The sequence below is a fragment of the Astatotilapia calliptera genome, chromosome 3 (genome assembly GCF_900246225.1).
Source record: "Astatotilapia calliptera chromosome 3, fAstCal1.2, whole genome shotgun sequence".
NCBI lineage: Eukaryota > Metazoa > Chordata > Actinopteri > Cichliformes > Cichlidae > Astatotilapia > Astatotilapia calliptera.
In genome coordinates, this window is record NC_039304.1 from 43,633,858 (window position 1) to 43,655,150 (window position 21,293).

The 21,293-nt window shown below is 46.4% G+C and overlaps 1 long non-coding RNA gene and 1 pseudogene across 2 annotated transcripts; both read left to right on the forward strand.

The window, feature by feature from the left end:
- The first annotated feature begins 577 nt into the window (after positions 1–577).
- Positions 578–6,468, forward strand: LOC113010199 (uncharacterized). Of its 2 annotated transcripts, none has more exons than XR_003270297.1 (3): positions 578–729; positions 5,806–5,859; positions 5,975–6,468. It is a non-coding gene; the product is annotated as an uncharacterized LOC113010199 (long non-coding RNA). The 2 variants fall into 2 exon arrangements; XR_003270298.1 differs by having other exon boundaries at positions 5,948–5,977.
- A 1,579-nt stretch (positions 6,469–8,047) lies between these two features.
- LOC113019599 (CST complex subunit CTC1-like) lies at positions 8,048–14,339 on the forward strand (annotated as a pseudogene).
- Positions 14,340–21,293: the final 6,954 nt, after the last annotated feature.

Here is a 21,293-nt window from a genome sequence, read left to right on the forward strand (position 1 = left end):
TTAGCTTTGGGGCCGTTTTATAATAGTTTTGTCTGAGGTGTTTAAGCTTCTATTTGTTCATCCACAATATTGTTTAGCTGATTCTATACGAGCTCGTTCCAGTTCTTTCAGTCAGTCTGTTGCTTCTCTCCCGATCATTTTCCCTGTTCCTCATAAATCCCAAGGGTGGGGCCCGTGGGTCCATGTTAGAGTCTGGACACATTTCCAACCTGAAAAGAAGAAATGACATTCAGTTACCTTTGTGTGCAGCAGAAATGCCTCCTGGGTGCACTGGAGATAGAAAAGCACATCCCTCACTTATTTTAAAGCTAAGCTCGGGTAATTTTATATGTGACTTTTTCTATCAGGTGAACAAACTGTGCATGCATATTCACGCTAAAGTTAAATGCAGAGAAAGCGCAGAGTCTCTGCTTTCAGAAACAATTGGATTAGTTTCAATTGAGCGAACGGTTCAAACGTTACAGTGATTTAAAAACGTTGCAGAAACCTGTTGGATTGTGAGTTTCAGGCATTAAATGCAATTCTACATCCGGACACTAGAGGGCGCAGAGCGCGATGGTGGTACCGAGCAGTGTTTTGGGGCGCAGAAGAAGAATTTCGCAGAAAGAACTTCCTGTTGTGAAGCTAACCCCAGCACAGCATGTGTGTCGTTTGTGTTCACGGTTTACAGAAGATTATTGTGTTTTCGTCTACTTGTTACCCAGGCTGACAGCAGCTTCACTGCCTCAGGTTAGTAAACATTACAATGAATGTGCACGGCGCACCTCACAGTACAGGCTGTTGTTCGGTCATTCGCACATCAGGATGCGGGTCATTGTGTGTACACTGTGGCTTTAGGCTGCAGGTTGATGGATGCTAATGCTAGCGACTTGGCTAGTGCAGAATACAGTGGAGCCCCGACTTTCACGAAAAGTTCAAGTTACGAAGGCACTGAACGGCAATACTTCTGCCCGTGTTACGGCAAAATGCCCGCGTAACGAAATCCGCTGGCTCTGATTGGCTGAGCCTTCAATGCCCACAGTGCCTTCCAAATCATGTGACAACCCCTTGGCTTCCGTACTTGCTGTCACTACCCGATCCGTACCGGAAACCCGATCGGTACCCCGCATGCGCAAATCTTACGTCACTTCCTCTCTTTGCCAACATTGCGACATTCAATATATTTGAATGATACGGTTAGCGCCCAGTTAGCTCCTAGCATTTCTCAGCAGCTCTGCCTCCTTTTCGACTACCAGGACATTTAAACAATGAATAATCCGTATCCGCAACAAATTTTTGCTTTTCTCCTCAACAGAAAGCGTTCCCCGATTGAACAACAGCGCCGTAAAATAAGAAGAATGGTGCCTAATGACAGAGTTAATAATACAGACTTTATAATATGTCACGTGAAGATTCAGCAGCCAGATGAAGTGTTTACTGGCAATTGACAGTGATAGCAGACATTATCATCACTTTTCCAACAATCCTCTCCACACAGACAAGCATAAACACACTCGATTATCACTAAATCAAATTTAACACACGTTTGTAATGATGCCAATTCAGTTTACAATAGGGTTCATTCGCTCAGTCAGCAGGTGGCGGTATCCTCGTACACTGGGGAGTACACTGCCATTAAAGGAACAGAAGAAGAAGAAAACCCCTGCACATGCGCGGTACGGATCGGGTAGAACCGATTTGTACGGTCTGACTTTGCACATGCGCAGTAAGGATCGGGAGTCCCGATCCGTCACTATCTTTTAATTTTTTTATTTTTGTCTACATTATATTAAATGTTTCATTAGCGGAAACATGTTAAGAGATACTTGTTATTCTTAACATCTTAACAGATACTCTGACCTGTAACTATCGTAAAACGCTACGACCGGAAGTAGACACCTTTCGCGCATGCGGGGTACGGATTGGGTTTCCGGTACGGATCGGGTAGTGACACCTGCGCTTCGCTGTTCCACTTGAACCACGCAGCTAGCAAAATGAAGCGTAAAGTAGGGCTGGGTATCGTCACTGATTTCTAGAATCGATTCAATTCCGATTCACAAGGTCCCGAATCGATTCGATTTAGTTCGATTCGATTTAAATCTGGGAAATTTTGACAGTCAGAAATATAATTCAGATCAGTACATTTACATATTTTTGTATCAATAAAAAGGAAGCTGACACACGCAAGACTTTATCACAGGTGTGAGCGTCACAGCAGAGGCCTTTGTGTCAAAGTAGCTGAGGATAAAACACAGAAAAACATGAAGGTGATTTTCCTGGCCTGGGATTTTATTAAAATATTCTGCAGTACATCAAAAACGAAAGAAAACCATTAATCAACATATGAACATTACCTCTGACGTTACAGCGGTTTTATTAGAGACACGGCTAAGCATTTTGCATTTTGAATAATTTTAAAAAGTTTAAATTTGTTCAGTATTGAACGGCAGAAATGAGGTTTTCTTTTCGGAAGAATGTAAAAGGGAAAAAAACAGCGGCCGACAGCGCTGTAAACAACGGTAGACTTGTGCATAACAAGCAAGCGAATAATGAAGAAAGGGAAACTGTTCTTGAAGTACAGAGAGAGAGAGAGAGAGAGCTGCGCATCGCGATGGAAGCAAAACAGTAAAAGTGAATTCATGACGATGTTTATGTGAAGCTTAGTTTGGATCTTCTTTTGCTGCTGGTTCGGTCAATATTGTTTGGAGAGACATCAAACTAACAGCTTTAGAATCAGCGCATAAAGGGCGTGAACACAAAGCGCCGACCCGCCGACAGATCAGAATCAGCGAGCTGTCGGCTTTCAGCCCCGACCGTGAGAAAGGCGCCATCTAACTGATTCTGATCCGCGGGTCGCGCTGTGTGTTTAAGTCTATGTGCAGAGTCCCTGTTCCTGCTCTCATTTACTGTTTGGTGGTTCTTGAAATTTTGTGAGATGTCACCTGAGATTCTGGCATTTCGGACAAAATAAATTTATATTAAAAATCGATTCAGGATTTTAATGAATCGATTTTACGTTATCCAAGCCAGAATCGATTTTAATCGATGAATCGATTATAAAAACCCAGCCCTGGCGTAAAGTACTGTCGATGAAAACAAAGAGAGAAATTATTGATAAATATGAGCGAGGTGTGAAACTTTGTGCTATTGCACGCGAGTATGGCCGAAATCCTTCGACCATAGGAACAATTCTAAAACAAAAAGAAGTCATCAAAGCAGGTAAACCTTCAAAGGGCACCACCATCATGTCCAAAAGGAGGACCCCCATACATGACGAGATGGAAAGGCTTCTCCTTGTTTGGATTAAAGACAAGGGAGAGACTGGCAATACCCTCACAGAGACTGTCATTTGCGAGAAGACGTCCTCAATTTATAATGATTTAGTAAGTAAGGCAGCTTCCGATGAGCAGCCAACGGCATCGACGTCCTCGCAGGAGGCACCCCTAACCTCCCCAGAGTTCAGGGCATCGCATGGGTGGTTTTATCGGTTCAAGAAGAGGACTGGCAACCACTCCGTTGTGCGTCACGGCGAGGCAGCAAGTTCCAATCACAAGGCTGCCGAAGAATTTGTTAAAAAATTTGAACTTATAAATCAAGAAGGCTACATCCCCCAGCAGGTATTCAACTGTGACGAGACTGGCCTCTTCTGGAAAAAGATGCCGCGGCGTACGTACATCACCGCAGAGGAAATAAAGATGCCAGGCCACAAGCCCATGAAGGACCGTCTCCACCCTCGCCCTGTGTGCTAATGCCAGTGGGACTGTAAGGTCAAGCCACTCCTAGTGTACCACTCAGAAAATCTGCGTGCCTTCAAGAAACACAAAAACTTTAAAGGAGAGGCTCGAGGTTATGTGGAGGTCCAACCCCAAGGCCTGGGTGACCCGACAGTTCTTTGTCGAATGGGTCAACTTGGTCTTTGGCCCTGCTGTCAAGAAGTTCCTCGAGGAGAACGAGCTCCCCATGAAGTGCCCTCTGATCATCGATAACGCCCCCGCCCACCCCTCTGGCCTCGAGGACGATATCCTGGAGGAGTTCTCGTTCATCAAGGTTCTCCTCCTCCCTCCCAACACGACCCCTCTCCTCCAGCCCATGGACCAGCAAGTGACCTCTAATTTAAAGAGACTGTACACGAAACACATGTTCAAACAGTGTTCGGACATAACAGAGAGTACGCAGCTCAGCCTCAGGGAGTTTTGGAAAAATCATTTCGACATCGTTGCATGCCTCAAGTTGATTTCTTTGGCATGGCGGGAGGTGAGTCGTCGAACGCTAAATTCTGCTTGGAGGAAGCTGTGGCCTGATGCTGTTGCCCCTCGAGATTTTGAAGGCTTTGAGGGGGAACCTCAACCTGAAGTCAAGGTTGAGGAGATCGTAAATCTTGGCACTGCCCTGGGACTGCAGGTTGACGAGGAGGATATAAACGACCTTGTGCATGAACATCGAGAGGAGCTGTCAACGGCAGAGCTGCAAGAGTTGGAGGCGATGCTGCACTCATCAGTACAGCAACAATTCAGCGAGGAGGAGGAGGAGGCCGTCATACCATCGGCCGATATCAAGGACAATCACCCTGAAAAGAACTTTACCGCTCATGCTATAGAGCATTTTGTTGACATCTCCCACTTCAGATCCATTTTGAAAAGTAGACAGAGACAGACGTCGTTGGATAGATTTTTCACAAAGAGGCCAGCAACAAGTCAACCTTCAGGTGAAAGTGTGCCTACATGCAGCATATGTATGCATGCATACAGCTGACACATATATACACTTATTCCTCTAATTTTGAGTTATTGGTAATGTTTTTACCCAAATGCGATACTTCTTAAAATACAAGCAGACATTACAAAGAAAGCTGAAGTGTTACTAATTGTGTAAAAATGTCTGAATTGTTTTTTGTTGCCTTTCTTTTTTTACTTGTAGTGTTTTAGATGTCAGGGCTGTTGGTGGATTAAAACTTTTTGTTAATAAAAATAATGTTCTCTCTGGTCTTTAATGTGCACTTCAGTGTCTGTTGCACTACCTCCTGATGTTTAAAGCCTGATTAATCTTTGAATTAAAAAATCAACAACTTTACACCTTAATGTTATGCCAGTTTCCCCCGTGGTGGTGCTGTATGTATGCATGCATACCTATGCTTTCTTCAGCCTCCACCACCTCCGCCACCAAGAACTCCGTCTCCAGCCAGCATCTAAGCACTCAAAAGGCGCGATGGCTGCTTCGATTTACGAAAAACCGTCGGGAACAGATTAATTTCGTAAGTCGGGGTTCCACTGCAGTGTGTTGCTGTGACATTTGTGAGGTTCCCTCAGACACACTCCGCCAGTCTTGTTGCTGTTAACAACAAAATATTAAAAAATCCACCATCGTTTCCACCGTCACCAGTTAATCTGGAACACCGGGTGATTTAACGCTACTCTGTGTTCATACTTGGAAGTATTAGCATGTTATTGACTTGGATACTATATTGTTTTAAGCCTTTGTGAATGTTTGTTCATTTTAAAGTGAAAACGCCATCTGCTTTTGGCACAAAACTATCGAATTTGCAGCTTCGGTTAAGTGGGATGGTTTGTCAGACATCACCGTAACATCATCCTACGGTAGGACCGTTTGTCAAACAGTGGTTACATGATGTCTGGAGACTTTCTGGTTCAGTTTTGTTTGTTTAGCAACTTCTGCTCATTTACGTAACTGCTGTTTTAGTCATGGCTTGTTTTCTTTGCGTTTGCTGGTTGTAGAAATGGTTTCTATGAAGCGTTTCTTTTAGCTGAACGAACTGCTGGTGTGCGTGCATGTTTTATACATGTGCTAAAGTTAAATGTCTTTGTGCAGAACATTGTGTGCTTTGGAGAAACAGCAGAGGATCAACAAAGGTTCAGTTTTAAAGTAGGTACTGCTCTGTGTCCAGTGTAGCGACATAGCTAGCTTTGCATCATACCGAGACACGCTACTGGTGCTATAAAGTGATGTGCAGAGTTTGTCTCTCTCTTTGTATTTGCAGTCCAAACAACATGGATAGAAACATTGTGTACTGCCTGCTGTGCAACAAGCCCCAGCTGTTCATTTGGAATCACCTGAGCGGAGTGTGCCTGAAACACGGCACAGCACAGGAGAGGGAGCAAGAAGCTTCCAGAGCTAAAGCCTCCCAGAAGCTGTTTTCCAGGGAAGGTCGACTCTGGAGCTTCTCGGAGCTGCAGGAGTTTTGCAAGGACGCAACATCTTGCACCAAACTCTGCAGTCGCCTTCAGAGTCGTGGCTTTATCATCACAGACACTCCCCAAACCTGCCCAACACAGAGGTCTGATGAGCTTGTTGCCACTCTGGCCAGTCCAGCTGTGGCTCCGGTTGACTCGATCCATCCCTGATGGAGTCTCCCATAAATCCTTTGGCTGGACATTTGACTTGTCTTTATTTTTCCTTTGTTTGATGCTTTGCTTGGCTTTTGTTGTGTCTGACCTTTTCTGATTAAAAGGAAATTGAGCTCACAGGACACCATGTTGCCTCAGCTGATGCAGTCCTCTTTGCAATAATGTTTATTTCCAAAGGAATTTCTAGAAATTGAGAACAGTAAAATTCACAGAATGAATTAGAAGATAACTCTGATGTAGTTAAACTAAAATCCTCTATGGGGGTTAGTATATAAACTCTTAACACCTAGTTAGCATGAATAAGTGTTGAACGATCAACTCCAGACAGATTTGGTATTCAACACTAAGTCAGAGTTAACGTTCCAACTCTCCAATAAGAGTTAAATTAACTTATAAAGACACTTTAAAAGAGCTGAAATCAAATCTGACAGTCTTCATTTGGACATGTTGGATTTGCTGTGTGGTAAGGCACCTGGGCCAGATGGCTTTCTGACTTTACAAAACCTTCCCAGAAGAAAGAATAATTCCACTTTTTAACATGTATGTAGAAGCATATCACACGGAGGCTCTCCACCCACTGTGAGACAGGCAGTGAGTACTGAGAAACCTGCTAAACCTGCAGAACACTCATCATTTAGAGTCTGACGGGGGTTGACACTAAAATACTTTAAATCTTTAGCATGAAGATCAGAGCCTTGGATCCCACATTTGATTCGCTTTGTACCAAAGCATCAAGGGTTTCACAATATAAGAAGGGTTCTCATATAATTCATGAGAGATGTGATGCTAACGATGCAGCTTTATTATCACTGGACGCTCGTCAGGCCTCGGACAGAATAGACTGGTCAGATTTATTTAACCTTCTCCCAAGATATGGATTTGGAAATCATTTTCTCAGATGGGTTCAACTTAACCCGTCACATTGGAGTGTTCCACTCATGAGGGGTGCCCGTTATCTCCAATGCTATTCATTCTGACTATGGAACCTCTGGTGATGACACTTACAATGAGAGCTGTACTATTTGGTTTCCAGTTAGGAGATCGAGAGCAGAGATTGGCCCTAGGCCCTAGACTGGCTGTCTGTTAGCCAAGTTGCAAAATTAATGCTACAAATGGAGCTATTTAGACGATTTTCTGGCTATAAATGATTCAAAATCCTCCTCCGTCCTATTCCTGAACAAGGATGAAAGGTTATGCAAAGTTTTTATATTGAGTCACGTCCTCTGCCTCCTCCAAAAGAATCCTTTCAGAAGTTAAACGATATCTTTAATTGGTTAATTTGGAATAACAAAGGTCCTAGATGAAGACTTGGCTTGTTGTACCTGCCATATGAAAGAGGGGGTTACAATTCTCTGATCTTAAACTGTATCACTGGTCTGCACAGGTGCGCTCAGCCACGCTCTATTCTTCCACTGAGACACCTGCAGCCTGGATAAAAAGTGAACAAAAAACAGTGACAAACCTTCAGTTTGATCTGCATCTATGCTCTGCAAGCTCAAAAAATAAAAAAATAAAATTATATATATATATATATATATATATATATATATATATATATATAATTTTATTTTATTTTAAAGTTTCCACTTGACAGAAATGTGTTTTTGTTTGAGATTCCCGAGATTCGCACGGTGTCATCCTCCCGAAAAGGAAACACCTTGTGGCGTCAGGTGAGCTGCATAAGGTGCTGTCAGTCACATGACCCTGAGCCTCAGCAGGAAGTCTGACCCCTTCATAATAAAAGCATGTTCTTCACCTGCACTAATCAGGCTGAGAACACGCTGGGCTGGAGTCACGTGATCGACTTGTAGTTCAAACACAGCTGTTTCCTTTCCTGAGTTCTTATCACATCTCCTAAACACATTTCCTCCACCTCACAGCGTTTCTAACAAGGAAAAGTGGTTAGGAAAGGAGGTAGGAGACCACTGAGTGTATGTGAACGTGAAGGGCTTTTATTGTGAAATGCAGGGTAGGGAAAAGTTGTTCCGCACATGCGCGGTAGAGATCCTGCGTGAGCAGAGACTAGTCAGTTTAATAAGTTTGATGCTTTGTTTAAAATACAGAACAAAAGTAAACAAAGTAGGACGGTAGGGCATCATGGCGGCTTTATGAACGGTAAGAGGCGGGAACACGGGGGCGACGGTCAGAGGGAGGACATCAACAGGAGGAGGACCGGAAGCTGTTTGAAAGCCGTGAGCGGGAGTTTGTCAGCAGGGGGAGAAACCGGCACCCGGAGCGAAGACATGGACCCCCTGCAGGAGCTCCTGGACCGGGTCAAGCCCAGCACCGAGGCGGTGAGTCCCAGTCTGACCCTGTTTGCCCGAACTGAGCGATAAATAACAGTCTACGTACACGCACAGCCCTGCGTACGTAGACTGTCTGCGTCATGACGTAGGCAGAGCAGCAGCCGATCGCTGTTTCGAGCTAATTCTATAGCAGAAATCCACACAGAAAAGAGAATATAAGGATGTGAGCCTGTTCTACATTTATTATTGTGACCTCCGACCTGCTGCTTTGTTTCTTTAGGAGTCCCTGTGGTTAAAGAACATCTTCACCTCCATCTCTGAACACCTGAGTCCTGTGGTGTGTAGCTCCGCCCCCTCGCAGACAGGTGAGTTCCTGTTTGTTTGAAACAGCTGGCTGATAAATCAGCTGTACTTTAAATCCTTAATGACGATGTTCACTTATGAAACCAAATACTATTTAAACCATTATTTAAACAGTGAAAGCAGGGCTCACCTGCCCTCACAGGTGTCATCAGAGCAGTCCAGTGTGTAGATGTGAGTGTGGTTCAAAGGTCAGAGCCATGAAGGTGACCGACTGTCAGTGAGGAACAGGGAGGACTAAGAGTCTGAGGATGAAGAGCAGCTGCTTCCTCCAGGTGGTCCCACCTGTTGACACACCAGCTCTGGTGTCCACTTCAGGTGTTCTCAGTGGGCGGGGCTTCAGTTGTTTATGTTTGTGTTTACCCTTTAAACTTTGTTTTCCCAGGTAACCACGGTGACCTCAGCCTCTTCGATCTGAGCATGTGTGCGGTGCAGGCGATCCAGCAGCAGATGTGTGTGGCCCACAGCTTACCTGTCAGCTACAGGTAACGCCCGCTGACATCATCGCTGTAGCAGGTCACGTGACCTGGCCTTACCGCTGTCCTCCCGTCTGTCCGCAGGCTGCTGTCCGTCTCCCAGCTCGTCTCCCAGCAGCACCTGGCCTGCGTCAGCAACCTGTCCTGGAGCACCAATCAGCAGAGAGCCTGGGCCAGGGAGGCGGAGCTCGCCGTGCCGGGTCAGAGGGCGCTGCCGAGGGTCAACCTGCTGCTGATTGGCTGTCTGAGAGAAGGCCCCGACGGAGAGTACAGGCTGACGGACGCCAGCGGCAGCGTCATGTGTGAGGTGAGTCAGAGGGGGAGGAGCCTAACCTTAACCCATGGTCCATCAGCTGGTTAGTTCTCAGGAGCTTCTTCACAGCAGCGTCACTAAACCGGATCTGGTCAGAACTGATGGTAACGAGGTCACAACAAACTGCAGGTGTTCATGTGCAACGTGAATGAAATCGAATTCCTCTTTAATTCAGCTCATTCTCTGTGCAGGGACACAAGTGCTGATAGAGTCTGGTCATCACACGCTTCTCTGCTCATGTTTACATCAGCATGAAACAAGCAAACAAGCTCAACAGCTGACTTTCATTTCTGTAACTCAGAAACATCAGGACTTGTTAAATGTGAGCTGTGTTTATATGGATTCACTTAGCTGATCGATAAGTAAGGATGTAAAGACAGAGTCTGTCAGCAAGTGAGTAACTGTGCTGGCACAGACGTGATGACAGCAGAGCTTTATAAAGATGTGGAGCCTCCTCCTCACATAAAGTATACAGATAGCATCACCTGCAGTAACCTGACAGATTACAGTCAGACAGCTGCAGCAGGCTCAGTGTGGTCCTAGCATCACCGCACGGATTAATGACTCACAGTACTTGAAATGTGCAATTCCCTTGTGTTCTTATTGCTATTTATTCTATTCTTCCCATTTCTATACTCTGTATTTGTATATGTGTATATTTCTGCTCACCTTCTGTAACTTCTGTCGGTGCTGGGCTGTTGGAAACCGAATTTCCTGGAGGAACGCAGCCGAGGGATCAATAAAGTTTCATCTAATCAGATCAGATTAGATTAGATCTGATCTAATCTAATCTAATCTAATCTGATCTGATCTAATCTGATCAGATCTAATCTAATCTAATCTAATCTGATCTAATCTGATCTACTGCAGCTATTAAACAAACGGCATCACTGCAGATCAGAGCTGATGAAGCTGTCATCATCAGTACAGGCTTCCAGCATCCACCCAGGACACACTCCGCCACTCTCTCACCCGCGTCTCTCTCTCTCCCTCATCCAGTGCCTGTCTCTCTCGCCCCTGTGGCTCGATCGTCCCGTTTTCCTCCCTCACTGGAACTACATCCCCCACAATGCATCGGGCCAGGAAGAGGCCGCAGGCTTCTTGGAGCTGATTGGCTCCCCTGTCCTGTTGTGTCCTGGTGCTGAGCAGGGATTGGCTGCTGCTCCTGGAAGGGTGGAGCTAAGCGGAGCGGTGGGAGTCGGAGAGGCCGGCAGGCTGCTGAGGCACAGGTGGGTCACATGATCTTTGAACTGCAGTGGAGTTTCTGAGCAGTGTGTGTGACAGATGTGTGTGTGTGTGTGCTCCAGGGTCAAAGGTCAGCGGCTGAGCGTGTTCGGAGAGGTGGGCTCAGTCTGCCCTCTGCTGGCCGTGGCAGGAACGACCTTCTTTTGCTTCACGCTGACGGATGAGTCGCGCTCGCTGCCCGTGCTCGTACAGGTACCAGCTCTCTGAGGATGATGATGGTGAGGAGGGACGATGAAGCTCAGTGTGTGTGTGTGTGTGCAGGACAGCAGCCGGCTCAGCTGGATCCAGCGTGTGTGTGTCGGGCAGAGCGTGTGTGTGACAGCTCTACGTGTGTGTGCGCTACGAGGCTGGAGAGGAAACAACATCCTGTGTGTGACGAAGCGCTCCGAGCTGCACGCCGACTACACGCACACACAGGAACACACACAGGAACACACACACTCTGAGTCCCTGCTGTCACAGCCTGCTGAGGACGACTGTGAGGAGGCGGAGCATGAGGAGGTGGAGCTGGACCAATCAGCTGTGAGGATAAAGCAATCCAAAGTCATCAGCTACCAGGTGAGAGTGCTGTGAGCTCTGATTGGCTACCACAGGTTTGTACCTGTGTGCTGATTACTAAGCCTCCTCTGCTGTGATAGGGCACGGTGACTGAGGTTGTGAGTGAGGGGGCGGGGCTCTACGTGCTGGATGGGAAGGTGGGTCTGTGCGTGGCCTATCAGCCGGCGGCGAAGAGGAAGCTGAGGGCGGGAGACAGAGTGGAGGTGAGTCACATGACGTGACATCATCATGCCCGTTTGTGTTCGTGCAGCCACGACTAATAAAGTTTGATGGTTCCTCCTCCTGCAGTTGCATCACGCCCACTTCCTGTACCGGCCCTGCCCGGACTTCCCTCCCAGCATGCTTTGCACCTGCCTGCGCTCCAGCCTGAGGGTGACGGCCTTCAGCAGGGCGGGAGGCTCGCCACCCGACAACCGCTGCCCGGGAGATGGGGCGTTACCACGGTTACTGCTGCAGAGAAACACAGATGTGTCCGATTACCTGTGGACCTGTCACCTAAGCTCGCAGCTGGCACACAGGTGAGGCTCCACCCACCACCACCTGTCCACAGTCAGAGACAGCAGAGCCTAACCTTTGTCCTCCTGTCCTCCGCTGGCTCTGGCTTGTTTCCTGGTCCTGGTTCTGGTCTTGGTCCTCAGTCTGGTCCAAGGTGTGTGGAGGCAGCAGTGTGTGTGCTTGCTGTCCTGGAGGCTGATGGAGACTCTGAGCAGAGCTGGAGGACGAGGACGCAGAGACATCTACGCTGAGATGCTGGACGAGCCTCACACCTGTCCTGTGACGCAGGTAGGTCCCACTCTCACCTGTCTTCCTTACAGGTGAGTGTGGAGCATGCTCAGTGTGCTCTGTGTCCCTGCAGTACAGCGTGTCCTCGGCGGTCCGGCAGTACCTCGGTGTGTCGGAGCTCCTGGAGTCCCTGCAGACTGGCTGCTGGTCTTCGGCCCCTCTGAGCTCTCTGCTGCCCCCCGATGGCTCCAACCTGACCTCCGCCCAGATCAACGGGTTCCTGTCCTGGTCTTGCAGGACTCTGTCCTCCGAGCCTCGGGGTGGAGACGCTGTCAGGTAAGGTGACAGCAGCTCCCACATGAAGTCGTGTGATTACGTACCAATGGTTTTTGCCGGTTTGTGTGTCAGGCAGCGCCCCCTGCTGCTGGTCGGCGTGCTGGAGCTGCCGTCACAGACGTCTGAGTTCAAAACACTCGATGCAGCTCAGAGACGCCGCGGGAGCTGCAGCCTGCGTGCTGACGGAGAGCAGCGAGGAGGAGGAGGGAGCGCAGAGGGCGGTCTTTAACAGCGCCTGGATCGGTACAATGCACGCACACAGACACACACACAGGGACACACAGCTTTATTCTTTAGTGTGTGTGTGTGTGTGTGTGTGTCTGTGTGTGTGTGTGTGCTGCAGGTTGTCTGGTGGGTGTGGTGCAGTTCACCATGGTGACAGAGAGATTCCTCCAATCAGATTTCCCCTCCTACCAACACCTGGACCAGGACAGGTTCATCACACACAAACACTGCAGGTACACACACGCACAACCTGCAGCATGCTGACTGCTCATTGGTCCACTCTCTGTGATGTAAGAGGGCGTCTGATTGGTTCAGGGTGTGAGCTTCCTTCCTGGTTGTAAACATTATGAGTTAAATAAAGCTGGGTTCAATTCACAGGGTTTACCTGCAGTTCTCTCTGGACCACCTGCACATCCTGAGTCCATCTGTTGCCATGGAGACACACCTGAGACACAAGGGGAAGGAGCCAGGAGGGGATGTCACTGCCAGGAAGCAGACAGTAGAAGAAGAAGAAGAAGAGACTGCTGGGAGTAAGAGGAGGAGAAGAGAAGAAGAAGAAGCCAACTCCGGCAACCCCTGGCCCTGTGTCTCCATGGTGATCAGGGTGGAGCAGAAGGAGGGTGTGTCCTGGAGGAATACAGGGGCGGAGGCAGAGGATCAGGAGGCAGGGCTGAGACTGTGTTTCTCAGTGAAAGCTGCTGTGATTGGTCCAGTGGTCAGCTGGAGGCGGGACCCAAAGAATGAGCCAATGACAGAGAAAGAAAGTGAACAAAAGCAGGAGAGAAAGGTGAGAGACGCACCTGTGTGTGTTTACCTGAGCTCACCTGGATACACAGTTACGTGTGTGTGTGTGTGTGTGTGTGTGTGTGTGTGTGTGTGTGTGTGTGTGCAGGTGGTGCTGGTGTTCTCAGGTGTGTGTACGCGGTGGTTTCCTGTCCTCCAGCCTGGATGTTTCTACAGACTCATCGCCGCTAACACTCAGGTATCAACCCAGCTTGATGATGTCACTAAGGGGCGTGGTCAGAGGTTGGCCTCATCGGTCTCTGCTCTCTGATATTAGTACACATGAAGATGTTTTTCAGCTTTAACTGTAGTTGTTCACACACTGAGGTTAATTATGGAGTTCCACAGGGTTCAGTGCTTGGACCAGTTCTGTTTACATTATACATGCTTCCCTTAGGCAGCATCATCAAAACACAGCTTACACTTTTACTGCTATGCAGATGACTCCCACCATTCCTGTTTGTGGGGAGTTGATCTGACCTGAATCCTTGCAGCTGATTGGCCCATGTGTCTGTCAATCAGGATCCCAGTGTTCTGATTGGCTGTGGAGTTTCTGAGCGCAGTGGGGTGGATCTCCACGCTGAGTCGACCCTACAAGTCAGACGTGGTTGGAGATTTCACACTCTGACACGCCCACTGCTGCTGCCCACCTGCAGACAGGTAACACTCGGTTTGCTCCCCGTCTTCCTCCAGGACCCTTAAACTTTTTTTTTAGAGATTGACAGACCATGTGACTTTCACGCATTGCATTGTGGGTACAAGTGGCAACAAATCAAACACTGCATTAAGCGCTAGCATTTCCAGCACTTTGGGGTCCTTCGGGACTAAGTAAAGAATACAAATACAGGCCATTTACCGTTTATTTAGCTGTTGTTAAATATTTTATCTCCTGTACAGGCCAACACAATCTGTTTGTTGTTTCAGGTTGTAGTGTTACACAACATTTTCAGATCTAATATAAATAAAATGAGTGTTTCGTAATTCATTCAATTTATTGTCTTATTTATAACTGGCATCATTGTTTCATTCTATTATAGAATCGGGAAGAGGGGAGATGGTTGGTAAAAAACTCGCTCACCTTGATCATCTGTCCTGTCACATCAAACTGATCAACGACTGATTATTGGATGATGATTGATTATTCTTGAAGAACAAATGAACATATGAGTGTAATCCTCTACAGTCTCCATGTTTCTATAGAATCTGATCATCAGACTCTGATTCACACTTTGTCCATGAATATGAACAGAAGAAAAGTTGAATAGTCAGGAAATTTGTCCACTGAGGAGACTCGAGCTGAAAACAAATATCAGAGAACAAATGTCCAAAAGCTTCATTTGCCAAATAAAGTTTGTTTCAATGCTTTTGAGGGGAAATCCAGACTCATGTGTGTTGATACGGATAGCATCAGAGTCCACTGAGTTAGATGGATACAAACAGCTTATTTGGCCTCTGTGAGGGTTTGTTCACTGAAAACTGATTGAGACGGATAATATTCAAAGAACCTGTAAGAGATCATGATCCATGGTTCTCACCTGCAGTTGGAAGAAAAGGTGGAGACAGACTGCTGCATTCCTTCCAGTCACACATCATTTGATGATAATATTGCAATGTTTTATGATTTGGTTAAAGACAAACAAGTTAACGCTTCAGTCACAGGCAATGAAGACGATCTGAGCTGAGCTTCAGGAACATGTTTCACTGTGATTTATTTGAAGTAGAAAGGTGTGTGTGGCTGCTACATACAGTCTCTGCTATCTGCAAAACACACACAACTTCCCCCTGAGCAATCAGATGCAGCAACAACACAAACAGCTGCAGACAACACGACACGATTGGTGCGCCCCTTCAATCGAACTCTCAAACCACACAAACAAACTCTATCAATGTGTACTGTTAAAGAACTCCTTCTTCTTCAGTAACAATGATCTAGATCCTTACTGTCTCTTGTTTTGACCTTTGACCCTCTTTATTCCTTATAACCCAAAAAAACCTTTTATTCTGATATTTTACCCTTATTGATTGATATATATAGCTATTATATTTTCTCACCTATTGACCTTTGGACCTATGTCTTGTTAGCCTTGATCTTCCTTCATCAAGGATAAATTGTCTTCACCTTGAACTTCAAGCCTTAAATCAAACCTTTGTTAAAACAAGCTTCTTACCAACTTGATTTCCACTCATCGCACTAACACGTATCTTATCATATAACACTGATCACTGAAGAATCATTTCAGGCAAACAATGAGCAGTGACCTCGATCAAACTCACGCGACAGTTAACTACAGTGAATTTTTTCATCTTCTTCCATGTATTTTGTAAGAAACATTTATTTTTCCCTAATTATGAATACGATTATTATCAACCGACTAGAGACAGATGAAGGCAGCTGCGAAAACGCTACGCAGGCAATAGGTGGTAATGTCGCTCTGTTAATTTGAGTCGTCCATAAATTAATGCTTATTATTTTTCTTACTTATTATTGCTAATTTTTGAGAATTGGCCATTAACAAGATAATTTTATGTTTTGGTGTAAAATCTGGAATGGATTTACTTATTCTGGTGTTTCTATTTTTCAAGTTTTACTTTCAAGACTTGTGATTGCCTTTTTCTACTTTTAGTTTTGTTAAACATTAGCAGCAGTGAGAGTGTTTTGTCCGGTCCTTGAATATATTTGAATGTAGCCCATACTGTTAAGGTAAGTGTCAGTTTTTAGTTTTAGGTCTGATGAAGAATCTTTTATTTTCTCCAAATTTATTGTGTTTAATCTGACATAGTGTTCTTCAGGTCCACTGAATCAGGTTTCCCCAGCTTATACTTGTGACCAGCCACTATGTGTGTGTCCCTTTAACACCCAAGCGAGGGTTGATGGTGTCCATCAGTATTGTTGCCTGCTCCCTCTCTCTGATATGAGCCAACACGTGCCTGCACGCTTCTGCCTTCAACGAGCGGACGATTACGTATTTCTTCTTGTTTTGATTGAGTGGCGTTGGTATGAACCGCTGAGGTTATGTTGTGAGCCACCGTTCAGCCGGCTTTTATTTGGTTGTTTGAAGAAGCCGTATAAAGACACCGGGATAACCGATACCAGCGGGGTGTGTTCTTCGACTAGCCTGCTAGGTGTTTTGCCGGCCCTCTCAACACGCAAACACAACCCCACTCCACGTTGTCAGTGCATCATCAGCACAAGCTGAAATGCATTTTTTCTACGCACCGCGTCTCTGTGGCTTTTAAACCCAAAACACGCACAACAAACATGGTCCACCCCAAGGATGGTCCCCCCGGGTGGCTTAGTTTCCACTGTACAGACTGTGGGCTCCTGCAGAGTGAGGCTGAGACGGCACAGGCCAGTGGATTTACTGTGCCCTCAATAGAAAAGCTGAAAAAGGCCAATAATGATAATTAAATATAAAATAAATTAAAAAAAACAACATCAAATGAACAACGAGCTGCTTAAGAACTCCGAGTCCTCCAATCAGCGTTGGGTTTTGTTTCCATGACAGACAACCGTATGGAAAAGACCTAAAAACAAGCGGTGAACTATTAAACTTTATGTTATTCATTGTCAGTCGTGCCATCATTAAAGATGTAGAACACCATGTGGATTTCACAAATACGTCCTACATTTAATCGTATCCATAACAACTGTGTACGTGTCGCTTTGGAAACATCACGTTCTTTTGTGGTTTAACGAGTTGATCTCGCATGATGAATGAGGGCAGAGCCGTTTCATGGAGACTGTTTAAGTGTAAACCCTGATTAAAAAAGCCACATATTGAAACACCTTCACAGAGGCTGTACATGTTGAAAGATGAGCTGACTGCATCTACACTCATTAGCATAGAAAACAAAGTGGTGAAGACAGAGCCTGAAGGAGCCCATGGATTCTGTTCATCAGAACATTAACTTATTCACTTTTAATTACATGGCAAAAACAGCCTCAGAAAACAGCTGTTCGACTGCCAGCTTTATGGAAAGTTGAACTAATCCTAAATAGTCCAATTCATGACAAAATGACACCGTGAAAGTACAGGATTCAATGTGTCGATGGATGACTCTTTCAGATATATAGATGCATAATACAAAACACATGAATGAGAGAATTTCATTTAAGTAAGTGTGATTTAAAGAGGGACTGTTCTTTCCTTCACTGAAGCTTTCACCGTCTACCTCTTAAACAAACCAAACACGTCTCGTGTTTATTTTACCAATTAGTTTCAGATCACCATCTGAGAACGTCTCCTGTGGGCGCCATCACAGGGATCACTTCCTGGTAGAGGTCACATGACCTGTTAACCCAGAGACTTCGTGTGACCTCTGACCCTGATCACCAAGCGTCAGGTCATGACAGTATTAATCGCTGGACAGGATGAGAACAATAAAGTTTTATTTTACGACACGTTGAAACAGATGAGTCAAACGAAGAGGTGGAACTCAGTCAGGCGTGGAGGTGCAGACAGTGAGCTGAAGGAGCCAGTCTGTCAAGGTAACTCTCTGTCTCCTCGAAGTGAACCCCTCAACCTCCTGAAACACACACACACAACTTAACGTTTTGCATCAGGTGTGGGGGTGTGTAGGGTGGTTACCCTTCTGTCTCTTGTTGTGTGTTTCCTTCGGTGAGCTACGGCCGAATCATGACATCGACTGCTGCACCAGACACAACAGAATGGAGGAGAAGTCAGTCAGCGTCCCGTCACACACCTGAGACAGACAAGATTAGGTTCTCTGGCAGACTCACGCTCGGCCCTGTGGAAACGTCCTGCAGACGCTAGTTTCTCTCTGTGGCCCCCCAACGCGTCCCACCTGTTCACTGTAGTGCGCCTTGTTCTTTGTGTTGCAGCTTGCATCTCTTCTTCCGTTTCACCTCTCTGACCACAGGACGTTTCAGTTGCGGTTTTTAACCACAGCTTCCACTGTGGGTGGAGGGGCCCTGTGGTTCTCCTGGTGTGACCCGATCCAAATCTCTCGCTTTCCTGCCCCCCCTTGGTCTCCACCCTCCATGTGGGAGGTTTGCGTTCACAGTCAGCCATTACCTCGAACTCAACACCCTGCTGCTCATCAGGTCAGTGGGTGATCAGGGGCTACGCGAGTCTCGCTGAAACACACGGCTGTAAGCCCCTCCCTCCTGTTCACGTGAGCCCAGCGGTGGTCCGTTCACACTACAGACTTTTAAAGGAAGTGGCCACGCCCCAAACAAGTTCAGCAGAAAGTGTGTGAGGCAGACGACTGTTACCAGAAGCAAACCAGGATGTGTCCTTTCACAGTTAAAGCCTCATCTTAAATTTACGACAAAATAAGTTTAAAGACGACGATGAGCACGTGACTCACCTTGTGACAGTAAACATATACACCTGACAGGTGCTACTGACCTGGCTCTGCCCACGAGGAAGACTCTGATTTGACCTCTGACCCTGAGTGCTCTCTGAAGCCCCTCCCACTGAGCATCAGCCAATCCCAGCAGAGCAGGAACCAGAGCAGCTGAGAACCCAGACGTGAGCCTCACCTGTCCCGTCATCGATCACCAGCCTGATGGAAGAGCAGAGCCACAGGTTGATCATGTGACTGTCACCTGACTCATCCAGGTTGATTAACGTATCAGCAGCAGTGAGCTCAACAGTGAAAGCTTGCTCTACTTATGCTTTGGACTGAAACACTGACGAGGTCGAGTGACACTGAGAGCTGCTGCAGCCCTGAGAGAGAGAGAGCAACAGTAAACACACACACCTGAAATCGTGAGCAGTTTCTCCAAAACACACTTTACTTACTGCACCAACACTAACACCCACCAACACGCTAACAACACATGAAGCAGTCTTGAGTACTTTCAACTGCACCCGAGAAACTTGACACTAAACCATCCTTGTACACACTTTGTGTGATTTTATGCATACCTGTGTGTACACGCTGCCACCACAGCGAGCAGCTCCACTGCAGTTGCAGAACAGGAAAACACCACCAGCGTGACCTTTGACCTGTCCCACAGCGCACCTCTGCTTGCTGCTCAGAAGCCCACTCACCCAGTGCATGATGGAGCAGGAGGAGGAGCTGGGCCGAGCGATAGAAACCAAACAAACAAATAAACAACAGCACGACAACACGTGAACCAACTTTACCTGTAAAACTTACCTGGTGTCTCCCAGGGAGACCACAGTTATGGACTGACAGTAAGTACGTGGCAGTACACACTTCCTGCCTGAAACACACACACAGGTAAACCGCACAGTACTAACCTATGGGCGTGACTTTGTATTGAACATTGGGGGTCAAGACTCTGTCTAAATAAATAAATCTGGTACATTTCCAGATGATCAAACAACTATTTTGCTGGTAACACCTGAACCAGTAAAGAAAAACCAGCAGCCTATTGATGCAAGATGATCCATAACTTTATTGGGGCTACATTGTATGGAAATGAGTCCAATAAAGAGTCCAAACTTTTATAAGCCTGTCTATGTGTGTTCACCTGGACAGCCTCCTCTTGGAAACCAGACAACAGCAGAGTGTTTACCCGGCAACAGCCAGTGGTAGGGGGTGTGGCTTAAGTCCAGGTACACCTGCAGACTCCTCCCAGCTTGTCACAAAGAGTGAGACGCACACCTGCACACACACATTCAGCTAACAGTCAGACCTGAACTCATCCTGAAGCATGGATGCCTGCAGTTCCTCTAGTGTCCGCACAGAGGCAGCAGTGAGTCGCCCACAAAGACCCCCATGTTACAGACTTCACAGCAGAAAAACCTGATACACCAAACACCTGTTTTTTGTACCTGAGTGTGTGTGTCCAGAGTGGGCGTCCTGTTGTCACACTGATCCTTTCAGACACCACACCCTGAAAACACACCAGCCTCTGAGCTGAAAACACACACACACACACACACACACAACACCACACAACACACACACACACACACACACACACACACACACCAGTAAGAGTTTAAAGCAGGCTGCAGCTGCAGTTCCTCGGATGCACAGGGCGACTCAGTGAGGACGAGCAGTTTACCCATGCATCTAAGACCTCTGAGACGGACAAGACTGTGGGTGGACGGCCTGAAAACCAGAGAATAGGATTGGAAAATGTGACGTCATTCAGGGTAAAACCGCAAAGGATTGTTGGGAACGAGTGGCAAGCGGTACTAGCGCACGCAGGCTTTCACACGAAAAAGTCACACATAATAAAAAGAAACACAAAAATGCAAAAGCTGCTGTATTATTAACTGTGTTGTATTATTAAGTCTTCTGTTGGATTATTACGAATTTATCACACAACTGATTGATGATGTAGGTTACAAATAAGTCTTATATTGATTTGAATTGAATTCGTTGCTAGCTGCTTTGTTCACGGTGGCTTTGCGGGCTAATGTTTGTTTGTGCTTTGTAGGAAAACCAGAAACAAAATCAGGAATGTGATCCAGACTGGCCCTCTATCAGCCTGGTCATACCGGTTTAAAGCTGCTACCACAGCCAGATCTGATGGTTAAGAGAGAGACGAGATCAAAACAGCCACGAAACGTCCGCATATATGTGCCCAAGGTTGTATTGAAGCAGCAAGTGATGAATAACTGTTTTCCAGTTTGTTGTTAGCAAAGTTTTTTTTCTTTGCATTGTTGATTTGTTTTTCAGGAAGCAGCTAATAAAGCTGATGGATTTTTAACATGTTGCTTCTTCTTGTAAGATTCTAATC